Source organism: Centroberyx gerrardi, chromosome 5 (genome assembly GCF_048128805.1).
Source record: "Centroberyx gerrardi isolate f3 chromosome 5, fCenGer3.hap1.cur.20231027, whole genome shotgun sequence".
In the NCBI taxonomy this organism is placed as follows: Eukaryota; Metazoa; Chordata; class Actinopteri; order Beryciformes; family Berycidae; genus Centroberyx; species Centroberyx gerrardi.
In genome coordinates, this window is record NC_136001.1 from 28,262,025 (window position 1) to 28,281,329 (window position 19,305).

Genomic DNA, 19,305 nt, shown 5'->3' on the forward strand with positions numbered 1-19,305 from the left:
AAAGACAGCGACGCGGCGAAAGGGGGAGTGAGGGCAAAATTGAATTGTAGATTGAGGGAGCCTCTCTCCTCCCCCGTTCCCTCCCTCTTTTATTTATCTCATGTGAAACCACGCCTCCCTCCTTTCACTTGTCAGTGCATCTATAACAGTGAGCTGTCTGCGCCGGGCTGCGTGGGGGGTGAGACTAGCTCCTCACTCTGCCAGCACAGGGGACTGGATCGGAAGAGACCGGACAGGACCGGACGGGACTGGACTGACCAAAACAGGTGTGTGTATGTGGGTGTCAGTTAGTGTGTGTGTGTGTTTGTGTAATAGATGACTGAGGACAGCGTGTGTTTCCCTCGGTGTGTGCGTGATCGGTTGTTCTACCCAGGGACTTGTCTCCAGAGTAGCATATCCAGAAGGTGCAGTGCTGGAGCTTTGCCCTAGTTTACACTTGAATGCTCTGATCCATTCTGTTCGCCTCTGAGATTTATTCATACAGTCGCTAACGGCGCTGCTTATCGGGGTAAGGGAGTTGAGACCTCTCATTTATCATATGCACTGGGCTCTTTCTCAGAGTATCTGGCTTTGCATTGGACCGGTGTGGAGTGGAGCTGCTGTTTATCTGTTGAAACAAGTTGGTAGTTTTTGGACTGAACTGTGCGAACACCATGTATTGTGTCTCCGTTAAGTATTAGTTCAAGTGTCTGTATTTTAAGTGTTGTTCAGGTGTCTGTGTGTCTATTATGCTTTTGTTACACCAGGGGAACTGTGAGATAGGGTTTGTGCACGACGTGCAGAGAATCTGTGAGAATCCACTTTGTTCAGCGTAACGGGTCGGTTGGTCGGCTTCCACAGTTTTTCTGTCTGTCTTGGTGTTGGATCTGATTTGTGTTTGATCTGTCTCTCTGTTTCATGGTCTTTTTTGTTTGGAAATCTGGAACATTCATTGTCTCAGCATTGCTTTATCTTTGCTTAGCTCGGATATAATCCCGACCGCTGCTCAATAGTCTGTGGGTTTTAAAATTTGAGATAAAAACAACAACAGTGTAAATACAACTATTTCCAAAGGCAGGATAAGTCCATTTTTGGATTGTTTACCTCGTGGACCTTTTTCAGAAAATTAGGAGATATCCACCAGTCAGCATTCATCCAGCAGGCGCCATTTCAACAGTTCCAGCCATGCCCCTCCTATAGAAGCCTTTGCCTGTAGTCTGTGTGGTTAGTCCCGGTGAATATACTCACTAGCAGAGTTTTGTCGGTGTCTTTATGGGTCATAAGGCTGTGGCAGCACCGTGTGGTGGGGGCTAAGTGCAGCGGGGTGGAGGTGGTCGCAGGCACTGACCTAGAGGCTGAAATATTTATGGCGGAGACAGCTGAATGCCTCGGCCCCGTGCTGTTTGTAGCTGTACGGGTGGAGGGATGGACGGATGCAGGGATGGAGAGAAGTAGCAGAGCTTCACAGATCTGTTCTTTAAGCATTCATTATTTAGCACGGCGCACTCTGCCATGGAAGCTCTAACCCCCAGATCAACTGGCCTCTTTTCTCACTGAGACGCCAGTGGACTGGAGGAGGACACTCCTGCTTAGTCTACCTGTCAGCTGATCCCCAGGCATGTCACCACTGCTGCCGCATGCTGCACCGTGCACACACACACACACACACACACACACACACACACACACACACACACACCCATGCACACACAGATGTTTACAACTTTCTGTTTAGGTGTTTGTTTTTCACAAGTGAACACCCACAAACACACTAACTGCCGCTATTAGTATTACTAAACTGTAATTGTTTGGTTACACTCACTGATGTAATGGGAACGTGCGCACAGGAGAGTGCCTTCACTTCTGCACATGCACTCCAGCGCAAACACACACTATGGTTACACTCACTGATACAATGCCACTTGCTCACACAAGCATCCGCACACAATTGTGCTCTTGCACCCATGCGCATGCGCATGCACAATCTTATGGTTATGCCTACTGATATAATGGCACATGCGCATGCAGGCGCATGCATGCACATTCACTTGTGCAAAGGCACGCACGCATGCGCACACACACACACACACACACACATTCGCACCACACCCTTATTTACATTTATTTTGCTCATATCTTTCTTATTCTTCTTTTTCTTCTTCAACTCTTCACATGTATTCTTTCTCAAACACCACATATACACAAGCACTCATGCACACACACACACGCGCGCGTGCACACACAGACAAAATCAGCAGGAGTGACGACCTTGAGACCTGTTGACGCTGTTTGCTGTGGCTGTGGTGTGAATACATAAGAGGACATGTGGGACTCCCGGTGAAAATGGGGCACTTGACATGCTGTTTGTAAAAATGGCTGGAAAATGTGCAGGAGTGCCGGCGATGCAGTTGAAGGGAGACACCGGCATGAATATGTATTGTATGCTAATGCTGCACGCTTAGGCTGTTGACTCAAGCTGTTGATGAAAGCAGAGGACATGTTCCCCATCGCCACACTCAGGAGGAAGTGCTATTGACAGACCCATTGTAGACGTGGCCACATCGCCGGCCACAGGGGCCGCCTGGTGACAGGTGGCAGATATCAGTGACAACAGCCAAGGTGACACCGCTCGATAGTCTCTGTGGGCCCGCAGGCGGCCGGGGCGGCTCCGGTGGCTGCTCGTTTTACCGCTGCTCTGAACCTTTCTGGTTACACACACAGAGGTTAGATTAAAAGGGTCTTAAACCTCATACTGCTCAGCTCTCCCTCCCGCCTCCTTTAGCCCTCTCCATAACTCACACTCTCACTCACTCACACACACACACACACACACACACACACAGGGGGTTACTTTAAAATACATTAAAAGTAGCCTGACAGTAAGTATTGCTCACATGGGCTCCCTCTGAGTCTCCCTGTTCATCTGTATGTATGAGCTGCTGTTAACGGGTCCTGTGATGAGGCGGCATCAGGAGATCAGCGTGTAAATCTCAGTGCTGCTGCTCCACTCAGCTCTAATGATGGAGAGGCAGAGGGGCTCTTTGACAAAGCCTCTCAAGCGCTCCTGTCTCAACAGTGGGTAGCGAGGGAAGAGCGAGTCTACAGGAGGAAGGAGCAAATAAGGAGAACGAGGAGCGTGTGTTTGTGTGTCCCGTCTGTCTGTCTGTCTTTGGGAGTGTGTGCACGTCTGCCTTTGCCATATCTGTACACCTCGGTTCTTATGAGTGTGTGTGCAAGGTGTACACGTGTGATTCCAAATGTTCATGTGTGCACGCCCACTCTCCCGTTGTGTGAGTGCAATCAGATTTCAATCTTTTCCCTCGATATGGCTGAGCTGCTGCAGCGGAGGTGCCCCACGGGGAAATGTAATTATACCCTGCTGGCCACAGAGTACGAGCTTCACTGCCCTATCTATCTCAGGGGAGAGAGCGGCTGGAGGGCCCTTCTCACTGGCAGTATCAAACACCGGAGATGCCACTAAGGTCCAGCTAGTTCTCTGAATTTGGATTAAATCCTTGCTCCGCTCTCTTCCTCTGATCAGTTTTTAGATCCCAGGGTTATCGTTGGCCTTTTGCGTCACAGTTGTGAATTATTTATGACGGAATTAGCTGCGGTTGCTAAGAGCAGCGATCAGGAGATTTTGGAACACGGCCCAAATCTGACTCAATCCTCTTGAAAGTCCAAAGGCGCTTTTCTCAAATGTTTCCTCCTTTTGATGCACAAAATATCTGCACCCTATCATCATCATTGTTGTCGTAATTATTGCCGTAATCGTTTTCATCGGCGTTATTTTTTTAATCATTTCCACCGTCTGAATCCCTCACATCTTTATTCCAAGAGTTTTCATTGATTAATCTATATTCCTCTGTGCCAGTTGTTCCTTCATGGCCGTGTCTCCTCCACTGCCTGTTATTGGCCCGGCGCTCAGTGAGGTGTGTGCTGGTATGGTGTCCATTAGTAAGGCAAAACAAATAAACAGACACACCCCACTCTCCTGGATTTAGACACACAATCAATGAGAGCACTCAGATAACAGCAGTGCTAAGTGGCCCATTGATGCTACGATTAAATGAGTACAGGATGCAGTGGTGGTAGAATGGGTCCTGGTTCGGTACGCCGAGGACAACAACAGGCTGGAGTTGTAGTTACAAGCACGCCAGTCGAGACCAAGACCAAAAGCACTCACAACTATTTTCTATTCAGAAATTCTATTCAAGTATACACAACATAACCCAAATCCCCCACTAACTCCGGCCTATTCAGGCTTTTGAAAGAAGCAAAGATACAGGCAGTAATTGGCGGGGGAGACACTATGTGTAATAAAAAAAGAATAGAAAAGAAAAGAAAAGTGGTGTAACAAATTCACAAAATTTGAGACGCACGCCTGAAACCAAGACAAGATTAACAAATTATGTCTGAGACTGAGGTGAGCGATGAGATCTGCAGCAGCAGGGGGGATGATGGCAGTAGGAGGACGCTGACTGTAAATACTGACTGGCAAGTTGAAAATTAACTCCATGAATCTTACAGCATTGCCCATTTCATTATCTTGTACCTAGTCATGCTGACTTACTTAAAGTGTAGCTGTGTATGGTGTGGCAGAAGACCTCTTTTTTTCTTCATTGTCTTCATTCGTCTGATTTGCTACACTCCGACTCTACCTTAATCTCCAGTTCTGCGGGTTCATCATCACCCTCTCCTCTCTCTCTTTCCCTGTGTTAAGTGTGGTCATGCCTTTAACTACCCTCCACCCCTCCCTCACCCCGCTCCCTCGGGGTGTAGCGGCTATTGTGGTGCCTAATAAGGTTTATGGAATTACAGATCTCTGAAATTGGATTTTCTCACTCCACCAAAGCAGCGGGATTACAGGTTTAAGGCCGGGTGCATTAGGGCCCCAGTGACCTGTGACTGAACCGCTTTTTGCGAAGTGCCCCCTCAAGGTGGACAAATCAACAGATTGACAGACCAAGAGTTGTGAGGAAAGACTGGCAAATTCCTAGTACCTGTAAATGTACCAATTAAATTGATTCCGAGTCGGACAGCTTTTGGCTCCGACTCTCAATACGTGTGGATTTCTGTCTTCTCTCATGTCGACCACTCTCACGCACGTACACACAAACACACTCTCCCACTCTCTCCTCACAACTTTCAGCGTGTTTGATCTAATTCTAATCTAATGAATCCTTTGATCCTTCTCGCCTGACACCCAGACATATCTCTGACTGTCTGATTTTATACATCCAAAGTAGCTCAATTCGGTCTAATCCTTAGATTCTGGCACCCGGTGAAGCAATTGATTCCCAGTGATGCACAGAGATTTGGACTTTTCTACCCATGCTTATGTTTAATGAACTGTGGGATCCTTTTCGTTAACCTTGATTCCTTACTCCACCCCCCCCCCCACCCCCCCGAAGCCCCATGCTGCTTCATCGCAAATGCGGATCAATTCTACTGCCGTAATTGAACAATAACTAAGGCTAAGGTGGAGGAGTAGCGTGGAAGGGGGTAACGAAAGTGAGAAAGACGGCGAGAAAGCGCCAGAGAGTGGGGAGCATAGTGAATAGCGATGTTGGCAGGAAGGTGGTATTCATTAGGAGCGGTCCATAGTGGCGGCTTAGTGAACTCTTAATTGGAGGAGAGACAGGGCTGGGGATGAAGGATCAATAGGGGCAGAGCTGGGGTTCCAGCCCACTGAAATCAATCAGCCTCCTGCCCGAGAGGGAGAACGCAGCCAATCAAAGAAAACATGGCCTCGGGCTCCCGCTCATTTACCCTCTCGGTCAAACTTCATCAGGATCAGCCTGGAGAGACGGACAGCTCATTCCAGCTCATCACGCTCAGAGGAAGATGGAGTCGCCTGATCGCTTTTATTTGTTAACACGGGCATTTGATGTAATTGCTGGAACGTTTGAAAATGCCGTTACAGTTTTGATTTACGTCTGCCAAGAACAGGAGATTATTGTCTTTAATAAAACATGATTTGATGAACAGAGTAGTGCTTTTTATGGCAAGGAATATTAATTGAATGCCAGGCGTATTTTTACTCTACCTCTAAAAATAGTCACTTTCTCCTCTTCTTCTTCCTCTCCCTCTTCGTCTGGATAATAACCGTCTTTTTGCCCTGTCACTTTTTGATGTATCATCCTCTTATCCATATCAAGGACAAGGCCAGGTGTCGCATTTTCTCTCAGTTGCCACGCTTGTCACATTGCCTTGTCACCCGCAGCCTATTCCAATCCCCTCCCTTCCTCCTCCCCCTCTCCGCCTATTTATATTAAATCTGTCACTCCTTTATTTTAGCGAGAGAAAAGGAAAATAAATCATTTTTCCCATTTGCAGCCTGCGGTGTCTGCTGAATACTGCAAGTTTATGCGGATGTCGTCGTGGGCCAAATAAAATCCTGTGTAAATGGATGATGTGTCTCTTGTCTTTGTAGTGTTGTTGCACAAACGAAGGTCCTCCTCCTTGTGCCCTTGGCTTCAAATGTGTATGTGTGTTAAGCTGCCGAGGAAAATGCTCCACAGTGCAAAGCAAGCCTCGACAGCTCTTTTTTTTTTGTTTGCTCCAGATGGACGGACAGACAGATAGACAGGCACAGGTGCCCGGCCTCGCCTCTCTTTGATGCCCATGAGTGGCTGGCAGAGCTGGCATGGGCGGAGAGCAGCTGGGGTCAGAGACGTGCCTTGGCAGGGAGCTTCATGTGGGCTTATAAGGTTTTCCAGCGTATTCTTAGAATATCAAAGACCTCGCTGCACATACCGAATGAGTGTATGCGTGCGCGTTGTACATACAGTGTGTGTGTCTATGTGTGTGTACGCACTGGTGCATGCATCACCACAATGCAACCTCGCCGAGAGACTTTGTAGTGTACATACTCCCAGATAGCATTTCACCAAAGACTTAAGTATGAAATGTTAGAGGCTCTATCAATAGTGAGAGATTGAGGCCAACATTTCACAGACTGGTTATGGAGATGTCGAAGTTGGTTTGGCTTGGCTCGGATGGTTACACGTTGGCCGCTGACACCCGTCCAATCACAACACGGATCAGACAGCTCCAGTCCTGTCAACACGTCTTCACAGGCAGACACAGAACAAGGCCTTGTAGCTTACAAGATCACAACGAGAGGCAGTTTGAGACATGGAGACAGTGTTAGACAGCAGCTTGATGGGAAGAGCTGGGTGAGAACGGCTATTTTCCTGTAGCTCAGCTTGTTCTGACACCTAGTTTAAAGCTCTATGGGGATTTACTTGTCTGCCTGACTGAAAATGAATGGCGCTTACATAGCATAACAAAGAGAAACTGATTATTAATCTTTATGGCTAAAAATGTCTCGGGAGGTGAGAGGTAATTACGCTAAAGATAAGACGCTTTTTTTGCACTCTATTTCTGACACAGTTCAAATTTAACCACCCTCTGAACTATGCCTTCCTAAAGCATCACAGCACATCAGTCAAATGTTGCGTAACTGCTTCCAGATGGGTGTGATGATAAACCCTGTGGATTGACATGCTGTATGTGGTAGTTTACTCTCCATATCATAATGTTCTTCGCAGTGTCTTTGTGGAAAACAGATGTGTCATCATCCTCCGGGCATCTGTGAGGGAGGAATAGTGGCTGGGAGTGGCATCTGCTAAGTAGGACTCAGAATGGCTTATGGCATCTGTCAGGGAGGACAGAGACAATAGAGGCCGGCATCTGGCAGGGATGAGCCAGAATAGACTTAACACTCCTAAAAAGCCAAAACAGAGTAGCTATGGCCAAAGCATGCTTCACCATATCTGTTTTCTGAGCCATTTCCTGGATAGGCTGCTCCTAAGTGGAGGACGCATATGCTCAGAGTGCTCATCTCCTCTGGACGCTGTGTTTGCTTACAGAACTTGGCAGTTAGAGGCTGACTTCTGAGGGAGAGGAGAACATCAGAGAGCGCTTCTTTAGAAAGGAAGGTAAGGCTGCTCATCTCTTACACACTATGAAAGGGAGTTCTCTTTCTGCCCTCTTTCCCTCTCTTCAATCTTCTCTCTCTCTCTCTCTTACACACACACACAGTTGGCTTGCACACGTGCATGTTCATGCAGGTGTTGCTATGGCTATAGCTTTGTGTATTTATTTTGGATGTGCGTGTGTGTGGATGTGTGTCAGTACGAGGGTGCTCTCTCTCTATCTATCTGTCCATCAGGCAGTCTCAACCTCTCGCAGAGCAGGAGTAAGATGGGCTCTTATTAGTGCTCCTATCACTATGGATTCTGCAGACCCCGGGGGAGACAAACAACACAGCAGGCTGCTGTCAACGCCAACACTGTATTTACCGCGGGGGATAGATTCATCACCGCCAGAGGCAACTCTCACATCACGCTGCTTCATTCGGCCTCACAATCACGTCGTCTTATTTCATCTCCCTGTCAGTGATTTGCATCTCTTTTTGGTCAAACAAGAGACTGGTTATTGTCGGGCCAACTGAGATGGAGCGCATGATCAAAGAGAGCTGTGGTTGTTGTTGCAGTCGTGTTTTTGGCCGCGGCAGATGCCCCCTTGGTGGTCATCAGTCCATGGTAATCATGGAGAAAAGAGAAAGACAATTGAAAAAAGTATGGAGAGAGAGGGGGAGCCGGTGTGTCAGAGGGGAATAGCCATGAGAATTAATGACCAAGCCGAGCTCAGAATTAATAAATCAATAGCTGAAACATCACGTCGCTCACTGTGGCGTTGGGCTTCACTGCAGCGGATTAATGCTGTAACCTTGCTTTATGCCTTTACTGTACAGCCACTGATAACACAGGCCTTGTTGTGTGCTATAAATCACTAGTTACTGGCACTGATTTCCAGAAAAAAAAAAAGGAAAAGTCTTTGCAGGAGTTTTGTTTGTTCCAAAGAGGAAATTAAGTCTGCATGAGTTGTACACATGGCTTGAGTAGCCAGCACTGTAGCGCTACTACTGTACTGTTGGCTGCTGACCAGTAAGTAGCCAGCAGGCTTGTGGTGCTGATGTGATCAGATTCATCCTGTGTGAACAGTTGGATGGCAGCAGAAGGAGCAGCATTCAAGCAGATGTGGCCATATTAGGTGCACAGCTGCCTGGCTCATAATCACTTGCAAAAAGATCTGCATGTGTATCTGTAATCAGCTCTCCTTTTTGATTAACGAATGGCTCGCTACGAATGCCGTTGAACAAAGCTGTGATAGTTAACTGTTTTGTTTGTGAAAAATGTGGCTGGCTACATAAAAAGTTTCCCGACTGAGCATCGGAGGAAGTTTAACTTTGATTTGCCTTCTTGTCTGTCTGACACTAGCAAGAGAAGACAGGTGAATGATGTGCCTTTGGTGAGCTATTCTGTTTGAGGACTGATCTCCACTTCAAAACCACTGTGAGGACAGCATTCACCTCTCCCTTTCTTCTCCCTCCTCTCACTGGCAGAAGGGGCCTTTGGCAGTACAGGATAAAAACCAAAACTCTTCAAGAGAAACTCTTCAAAGGCACAGTTCAGTCGCCGTGTGAGGACTTCATCAATTTCAATTTTCCTCTCCTCGACCACTGTCCCTTCCTCAGAGCCCTGGTTGTTTCTGAACAGAGATATGCGATGTTTCTCATCCATTTCTTGCAGCTGGTTGCGTAAGGTGCTTTTGATATCTTGTGAGTGATGAAGGGACGTTTTTCCTCGCCGCTCTGGGAGATTAGCCTGTTGTTAGTAGCGGTTTCTCCCCAGACTCACAGTTCTCACATCCTCTCTGGTGTATGCGATACGTGACTTGGGGCTCTGGGAGCGTTTTCCTGACCCTCATTTTCCACATCTGCAAGATGGGAACTGCCGGCCTTCTTCCATGTCCCTGTGCGCCTTCTGCCCACTGATTAAAAGTCAAATATTAAAGTGCTCTGTTGTGAGCTTGGCCTAATTGATTCTTTCCGCCGGGTGCACACAGAATGGGCTGACAGCAGGCGATACCAGGCTTTGTCAACATCGGGCATGCTGCCCGACGCTCAGGACGGCACCCCAATAAAGCCCCCTGTGAGTGTGCCAACCTGCGGCGCCACACACTGAGATGCCGCTCGGCATTCTAGCCAGGCTTTATAGCAACGATACAGAAGCAGCTCATTCCCTCGCTTTGTGTTAGCTCCCAACGGCTAGCTGGGAAGCCAGCTCTCTGTTTGTGTAGGAAGGAGCTGGCTGTGTAGTGTGTGTGTGTGTGCATTCTGTATGGTATACAGACAAAAAATACCTCTCATCTCTACAACAGAAAAATAACTGTTCTGCCCACTTGCATAACCACTCAGCTAACTTAAGCTATCTGGGGCGATGGTGCTGAAAGGAGGTTTCATCTAAATTCGACAAAATTCTCTCTCTTCTGCGATCCCCGGCTCTCCTGCTGTTAACGATAATTGCTTTAATAGCTTTTAAACACAGGCGTGGTTAACAAGGAGCTTACGAAACACAGGATGACACCGAGTATATCATCACTGCCCACCCTGTGAAAAATTCAACACAGTTGGTGGAGATTTACCCCCCACATCTTTTGCTTACAGTCTTATATTCTCCCTTAACTACTAAATGTAAAAGAATGCCCCTCTCTCCTCCTCAAACCGAGGCACTGTACCCCTGTCCCTCTGCCTACTTACCCTATGAATTTACAGGCCATTTTATGTGCACCTTGAATTGGCTTCGCTCCCCATTTATTTTTACTGCTTTTCTACTCCACATGTTGGAGAGCGCAACAGCGGTCTTGGCACTATGCGCTGTTCATTAAGGGCGGACATCCATCCGCGACGCTTTCCTCATGAATCTGATTGACCTTTTCGCTCAATGTGATCCACGGTAAAAGGTTATAGGCCTCTATAATTCTCCCCACGGTTGAATAGCTGGGTATATCTCCTGTCCTGTCTGATGCTTTATGGCCTGTCTGAGCTGATAGAATGGTGAGATATTGAGAGGGCCAATAAAGAAGGTTTGTGGGGGTGGGCTGGGGGTCAGAGAGCCGGCCGACGGTGTGATAATTACTCTATTAGTGAAATGGGGCTGCGCTCCACACTCTGACACAGCACTAATTACAACGCAAGGGTGATGAACTTGATCAAGGCTCTGCTAATTCATGTTTAATAGAAGAGCGAGGGAGAAAATTTGAGAGAGAAAGAGACAGAGACGGCGAGCAGGTTGCCGCTGCATATGTGTGAAGAGCATTTTGAGGAGAACATAATCAGAACGTGTGCCTTCTCCACCCGTGCAAATCAATTATAAAGTGCATTTGACATTTGAATTTTTCCACATCGCGTTCCAGCGTGACGGATTGAGCACCGCGGCGCTCCTCTGATCTGCAGCACGTCCCGAACGTGGCACCGTGTCCCGGCCGCTTCAATAGTAAAGGCTACTGAAAAGTCATTACAGTGTCCACTCCCCTTCACTCGGGATGATGAGGAGTGAGCAGGGGGTTTTCAGTAGCACCTCCATCCCTCCACTTCCCTGCCGTGGATCCCAGGGGAGAGTCTTACAGGCCGAGGTGGGGTCATGATCACAGCCACAGGGGGGCCGACAGCTGGCTGCCTCTCTGACAGCGGCCTAATGGAGGGCTAATAGGAGAGAGCGGGGTCCCAGCCCGCTGCCACGACCTTGACATGAGCCTGGCTGTGGTTACTGTGGTGGGAGGCAGGTGGGGAGCAGGGGAGGTGGGGGCACGAGTGCAGGGAGATACCATTAGAGTTTGACAAGTAGCTGGTTGAAATGTCTCTCTTTCTCGCTGTCACCCTCTCCATCTCTCTTTCTTTCTCTCTCTCCTTCACTCTCCAACTATCTCTCAAGATTCAAGATTAACTTTATTGTCCCACAAAGTGGAAAATTTGGCTTGGGCTTTCACCCATGCTGCAGCCGTAAAACACAAAACATTCCACATACAAAGATGTTAGTAAATAAAAACATACAGCAAGGTTCCTAAAAGCACCTATAGACAAACAGAAGAAACAAACACATCAATAAAAGCAAAGATCTGCACAAATCTCCAGTGTCCATCTTGGCCTCGTCCTTTTCTTATCTGCCGCTATTTAAAAGTTTTATTGACACATAAATGGATAAATGAATTTTTAAATCTATTTAATCAGCAACACGGGACTCTGAACCTCCTCCCAGAGGGCAGTAGCTGATACTCAGTGTGTAGAACATGGGATGGGTCAGTAACTATCCTATTGGCTTGTTCGTAAGTAAACTGCAAGGATGGATGCTGTCTTACCCCTATAATCTTCCATGCAGTCTGCATCAATCAGACCAGTTTAGACTTTAGTTGCACGGAGAGGTTACCAAACCAAGCTGTGATGCCATATCGGATAAGGCTCTCTAAGACTGCCTGATAAAAGACTAACATAAATTTTTGATCAACACCAAGTCGACGCAGGAAGTGCAGTCGTTGTTGTAATCTGCTACAGAGACTGTCCACATGGGTGTTCCAGGTTAATGAGTTGTCAATAAAGGTATTTGTATGAGGAGACCTGCGAGATGGTTTCATCGTGGATGACCACAGGCCTGTGATCGCCAACTCCCCTGGGGTCAAACACCATCTCCTCAGTCTTTTTAACATTCAAGACAAGGTGGTTATCATCACACCATTTTACAGACCTTTGTATCTCTGAATAGTAGTCAGATAGATCGCTATCCTTTTTCATTAATCTCTTCTCCATTCGTACTTTGTTTATTTCTATAGTCCAATTAGTGACCCCAAGTTCAACTGCTACACAGAGGAACAGGGGAATTTATTTTGCATTTCCTGTGTGTGTGGGTGGGTGAGTGGGCGCTCGCAAGCGTCAGGATTAATTTTCATTTTTTTATTTAACTTTACTTAAGTTATTCATTTCCTTGTTTTAGTCTGGCTTATATTTTATTTATTTTTTTTACAGCTTTTCATATTTTGTCTCTGTGTTGTTTATTTTCAGTTGAAGGGTTAGTATTTCAGCAGTAGCTTAATATTGCTGAATTTTTTGCTTTCATTTTGTCTGTTTTGTTTATTCAGGTCAGATTTCAGTATAAGCCCCTAGGGTTTGTGTTTTTTTTATCTCGCTTACACAGTTTGTTTCACCTGTTACCTTTTTTTTTTTCCCTGTGTTCCATTACATTGTGCAAATAAACTTGAACTTGAACTTGAACTAGCTCTACTGAGAATAGTGTTAAAAATATGGGATTTGGGGAATGATAGTTGAGATGATACAGAAGCTGGACCTATTCATTACTACAGGAAAGTGTGCACAGTGTACTCTTAACTCTCATTAAAGTAATAGCCAAACGACGAAAACTGAAAATATTTACATTGTTTATTGTGTAGGCCTAGTAATATGTTAGCAGCTTTAGTTTGGTTTTAGTTTGAGTAAACTTTCATAACCCTGGTGTTTTCTAGGGCTTGAAAAATTTGCGTTGGTGTTCTGCAGATTCTTGCCTTCTACTGAGGGGAATCCACATGTCTTCCCAACATGATTTGGAGGAGTAGTTAAGAGGAGCAGTAATCTGCTCGTCAGGCTGACATGATGCCACTAGCAAGCTTGTGTACTAGCAGGCTAGTAGAAGAGATCGCAAGATTGACAGAGAATGAGAGTCTATGGAGCCAAGGCATGAGGAGCAAGGGACGCATTCAGTTCAATGGGCTGTAAAATAAATAAATAAATAAAGTAAAACAAACTACTGTTTTTGGCACATTTGACGTGCAGGTTGGGACTCAAATCCATTATGATTTTTTTGGACATTTTACTGAAATTTGAATATAAACATTTCTTCTAACAGCCACCCACAGTTTTTTGTTGGTTTATATGTGTGTGTGAGTATTTGTGTATGAGTGTGTATGTGTGTGTACATATGTAGGTGTGCGTGCAGCATGCATGAGCGTGTGTGTGTCTCGACCTCCCTCCTCAGTCCCTGCTATAGATCAGAAGGCGGCCAGGCCTGCAGGGACGGCCTATAAGCATCATCCAGAGTAAAGGGAGAGCCACTATTGCCTGATCAATCTGAGCTCTCATTAAAAGGCTGCCAAGCCCGATGCAACCCGATACAACGTCAATACTATAGCGCCACAGAGAGACCTCCAGAGCTGTTAGGCAAGCCGCTGGCAGCTTGACTGTCATTACAGGGTGGGCAGCGTGCCAGAGACCCCCTTCCTGGGCCACTTAGGCTCCCCCCACGGCCCCACACACAGGTCAGGACAGACAGATGGGCTGTCTGGGCATCTGTCCCGAGCAAGGGGCAGAGAGAGATGGATACCGACCTGTAGAGGGGGAGACAGCCCGCGCTCACCCAATATGGAGAGATGCGGACTGTGTGTGTTGGCTCGATGCGGTTACACACCGCCACGGTTTCACCTGAGGCCTGTTTGTTTGCCGTGGGTATTTAGTTTTGGTCATTTACCACGGATGATTAAAAGGACCATCACGCATGTTTCTGATTATAGTGAACAAAAGAGAAAGGATTTGGCTGAAAAATACGCTCACTGAACTCTCTAAATGTTGATACAGATTCAAAAAATCTGCCCCGGGCTTTGGCATATAGCCCAAGACTCCTAGTGGGAAAATCACTAGCGGTGAATAGCGCTCTGTGGTGATTTCTGAGTAGAGCAAATGGGGGCATATAAGTGGGCATACATAGAGAGCCTCTGTAATTCAGATCATTGTGTTAAGGTCTCGCCTCTGCGCTCCAGTCTTAACCCCCTGTGTGGTTCCGATGGGGGACAGGGGGGGGATCAGGGTGTGCGTTTCTAAGCCCCCCGTAATCCCCCGACAAAAGGGCTAGGAGAAAGCCGGCAAGCGAAAGAGGGGGGTTAGGACAGAGAATGGGAGGAGTGAAGAAGTAAAGAAGTGGTCTTTGCCTCTCCACCCCCCAAGGGCATGCTTTTAACACCAGATAAGACGGTCCCCACGGTGCCCACAGTCCCATTAGCAACCCCACTGTTATCCAGCTCTGGGATGCTGAGGAGGCCGAGCGCTTCAACAGGGCCCTATGATGCTGACTACTGTAATCCTGCCCCCAGTGAGAAGTTATGGGAACGACAAGTGCCCCCCCTGGGTAAAACATGCCTCCCGTTGAGTAGGGCCCCTTCGAGTAGTCAAGAGCCATTGTCTTTTAGCTGAGTAAAACAATCTATAGAAGTGATAACTTCTGCAGTCGCTGCAACAGTAGCTCCCTCCCGGCATATTGATTTATCTGTGCTCTCTGTAATTTATTCAGAGGGCGGGCGGCAGTTGTTTACTGAAAGTTGAAACCGATATTGTCTGTAATCATCATTAAGTCAGAGCCATTAGGAGTAGTCCCCACTGCAGGTGCTAATTTGATGAGGGAGAGAAATGGGATGTAATTAAAACAGAACAAATGACAGTTTAAAACCTATAGGTCCTGTGGACCACGATCTAATTTTACCAACGCGAGTGGAACTTATACACTAGAGACAAACACTATTGTTTAGAGAGCAGATGATTGTATTATCACAAGCAATCTCCAGCTAAATATCACTGTGCATTCCACTAATGTTCTTCTCATCAAGCTTTAGCTCATTGAATATTATTCAGTTTGTAGCCGATCGTATCGTCTGAGTGATGAGTGTTGATCATTAGCTCTCATTGGTGCTGCAGTCATGCAATGTCACGCAGGAGTCACTTGGCTGTACTGGGGTCTCAGTGAGGTAGTTAGGCCAGAGGAACAATGGGCCCCGGCTGATTTGTCTGTAATCCATTTAGCTGAGATGTGACACACTGTAGGGGGGCTTTGCTTCTGGTCAATAAGTGCCAATAAGAAACAGCCATCACTCAGCGGGCTGCCCTGTCCACCAGCTTGCTCACTTGTTTCAGCTGTCAACCCCTGTCTCAGAGAAGCCAGCGATTGTACCTCTCTCTTTCGGACGCATCGCAAATGGCTTTCCCATACAAAATTCAATAGCACAGGAAAGGCGAGAACACTCACAGACTGCAAAGCAGGCGGCGTTTCCCTCCGACATCTGAATAAACCCATCCAAAGTGAAAACAGCTAAGTATTTACAAAACACCATTGACAGTTTCTCATTCTCTCAGCCTTAAACCCCTGGAGGTGGGGCCGCGGGGGGGTTGAACTCAAGTCAGGGACAATCGGGGCTCTGTTTGTGTTTTCTCTACCACCTCCATGTTCTTTTTGAGTTCCCTTGGAGCGTACCGCAGGGGTGCAGAGGAGGAGGGGTAGATGCCGTGACCCCTCAGGGTCAGCCCACACAGCCGTGGGCCCTGTGTGAAGCCCCCCAAAACTTGCAGACCACCACGCTAGCCCCGCATGCCGCCGCGTTGCTGCTGGAAACAGAGAGCGAAGAGCAGAGTGGACGGCGGATGAAAGTGGAAAAACCCCTAAACCGGAGCCTTAAGGGATGAAGACTGGATTCAGAGCTTGTGTCACATCCTCACTGCAACAGTTTCTGACATTGTTATTGTGGTGCGGCTACAATCCAAGCTCATTATGAGGAATATCTTCACTGAGATTGTTTGTTAAACCTGCAGGAGACAAAAAGGCAGGCAGTAGCCGTGTGATGTCCCTCTAGTGCTGCCGGGGCCAGACAATTTGAGAACAACAAGACACTGTTCATTTCCTCCAGATTCTGAGATAATTAGCCTGGCTGTTGTTCTCTCCTTTTATGTCCTCTTGTTGGAGAGAGAGGTTTGAAGTCTGATACACTGTGTGTGTGTGTGTGTGTGTGTCTGTCTGTCTGTCTGTCTGTCTGTCTGTCTGTCTGTCTGTCTGTCTGTCTGCCTGTGTGTGTGCGCACGGTGTACATTTATAGTCAACAGAGCAGACCCAGAGAGTCTGTCAGAGCTCTTTGTTCTCCAGCGAGAACACATCATGACTGGGCCTTTTGTCTGAACTGACTCCGTCATACACTCTGTTTCTCTTCCTCTTCCCCTCTCTCTCTCTCTCTCTCTCTCTCTCTCTCTCTCTCTCTCTCTCTCTCTCTCTCTGTGTCTCTCTTCCTCGCCTCCTCATTTTTTCCACCAAACCAATCACCCGGCATCTCATCGCTCTCTGTCGCGTTGAAACCATTTAAAAGATAATGGGCCTATGTGGATTATGGAGTCGGGGAGATGGAGATGAGGCTCCCAGCATGCATTTCTGTGTCTTTGCATGCACGCCCTTGTGTGGGTATGTTTTTTTTTTTTGTATGAATGTATGTGTCTTTGTCTGGCTTTGTGTCTGGGTGTGAACAGACTTGCAAGGAAGTCTTCCCAAGTATAGAATCACTACCAGAAAGTGACTTGTGATAACAGTTGTTCCAATCGTCACGATCTAAAAGGGTTTATTTTAGGGTTTCGGTGTCGGGGTTTGAATTAGAGTTCGTTCAGAGTCACAGTTAGGCATTCGGTGGTTAAAGTTAGAGTGCTATTTCAGGGAATTAATTCAACTGCAATGTAGTGGTAAACGACAATTGATGGATAAACTATAAACAATCACCAACATTTTATAAATACACCATAATATCCAGTATTAGATATTATATTACATTCTATACTAGATTATCTAATTAGATAATAGATGAAATAATAAATAATATTGATTAATAATAGGTATATATAATGTATGATTTATATATAATGCATTTCCTTGAAAATACCCTATTTCCATGTAACTTACACCGATCTGATACATACATATTATAGATGCATATGATGAATAAGTTTGGAAAGGGAAAACTATTAAAAACTGTTTCACCAATAAAATGGTGGATAAACTGAATCTAGGTGAGTTTACATTGCACTCCACTCCTGGAGGTAAGAAAATATATTTGAATGGAAATTCAAAGTAGCAACATTTGCGTGTGTGTGTGTGTGTGTGTGTGTGTGTGTGTGTGTGGTATGTGTGCGTGTCTGTGTGTGTGTTCCAGCCAGAACACATCACAGATTCACCCTTCCCTCAAAAAGCCAGACAAGCAGACTCATTGCAGGATTAATGATGTGTTAAGCACTAAAATTACACTCATTCATATTTCACTGTCTGAGCAGCACATTCCAGCTGATATTAAAGGTTACGGGAGAGTTTCACTGTGTCACCGAGGAAGGAAACACACACCGAAACACACACACACACACACACTGAAACAAACAGCTGAACAGTAACTGGGTATAAATATTTCACGCTTGAGCCTCCTCATCGCAGCAGAAATCTAATTTTCCCACTTTTAGAGTCCAACCACTGCTCTTTTGTGTCTGCGTATTCAAACAGAAAATTGCTGTGCAGATTCTGACTGTCAAGTTAAAATGTCTGCCGAGTGCCGAGCTTATCGGAACCTCAGGGAAATCTAAATGAAATCTTCCCGGTGAATGGGATCAGCCTTGGCGCTATCTCTTGTCATTCTCAGCTATTAAAGTTAGTTATTAGGAGGCAAAGGCACATTTGTCAAAAGAATGTGCGGGCGCTATTTTTAACCACAGAGCAGTTGGAGAGTTTTTGAATGAGATTTCAGGGTTATCAGCCTGGGGCTCGACAGCTTGGAGGGACCGCGCTGACCTATCAAAGGAGCCATTGTTTTAGAGGTCACCAAACCAGCGCTTAATGATGGAGGAGCCGTTAGCTTAGAGGTCATTGGTAGAGCGGGCCATGTGGGACACAGCTGTACGACCTGGGTGATGTTTACAGCACATGAGATGATGCTTTTCCTTTAGAAGTGGGATGTAGATTGACAGGCCCACTTGAATAGAGTGATCTTACCGCTATGTTTTCCTGGCTTCTAATGGCGGAGCGGAGATTTGGAAGCAGAGAATGCTAGATGAAGGATAGCAATGGCTGCTACAATCCATAGCTTCACATTATCATGAGAAAGGAATTCCGTACAGTATTTGGCAATAGCCCCCACCCCTACACACACACCCATACACACACACACACACACACACACACACACACCCCATCCCGGCACCATATCGTCGTATCAAACACACACACACACCCATGCACGCACACACACACACACACAAACTCTCTCTCCTCTCAGAGAAAGTTACTCTCACATAGAGGCATGCCATTGCAAAATTTGCATCTGAATGCCAACTTTTGTTGGTAAATTCAAGGGTCCTTGGAGATTTTGCACATTCTGTCCAGAGCTATACAGGCCAATGGGAACAAAGTCACACATTAGCAAAGCTCTGCCAGCCTCAATTATGACCAAAGGGATTGGCTTGATAGTGTTGCAACAGGCCGCATTCAGGACTGGATGTGTCTATTTAAACTTTCTTGGCCATTCCCTTTATTTATTCCAGCACCAATAGACGGTGGATTGAAAATTCCTGTGTCGAGAATGCAGAGGAGATTTGGGTTTTCTGCTATTGCATTCCGTTTCATTCCATTCTATTTTATATGGATGCCTTGG

General features: G+C 46.5%; 1 protein-coding gene across 2 annotated transcripts in view; it reads left to right on the forward strand.

Moving 5' to 3' along the window:
* Positions 1-213: 213 nt before the first annotated feature.
* Positions 214-19,305, forward strand: part of sulf2a (sulfatase 2a) — a 34,813-nt gene continuing 15,721 nt past the window's right edge. For both annotated transcript variants that reach the window (XM_071917421.2, XM_071917422.2), the window contains exons 1-2: positions 214-266; positions 7,857-7,925. The gene's annotated coding sequence lies outside the window, so the exon portion shown is untranslated. The remainder of the gene's footprint in view (positions 267-7,856; positions 7,926-19,305) is intronic.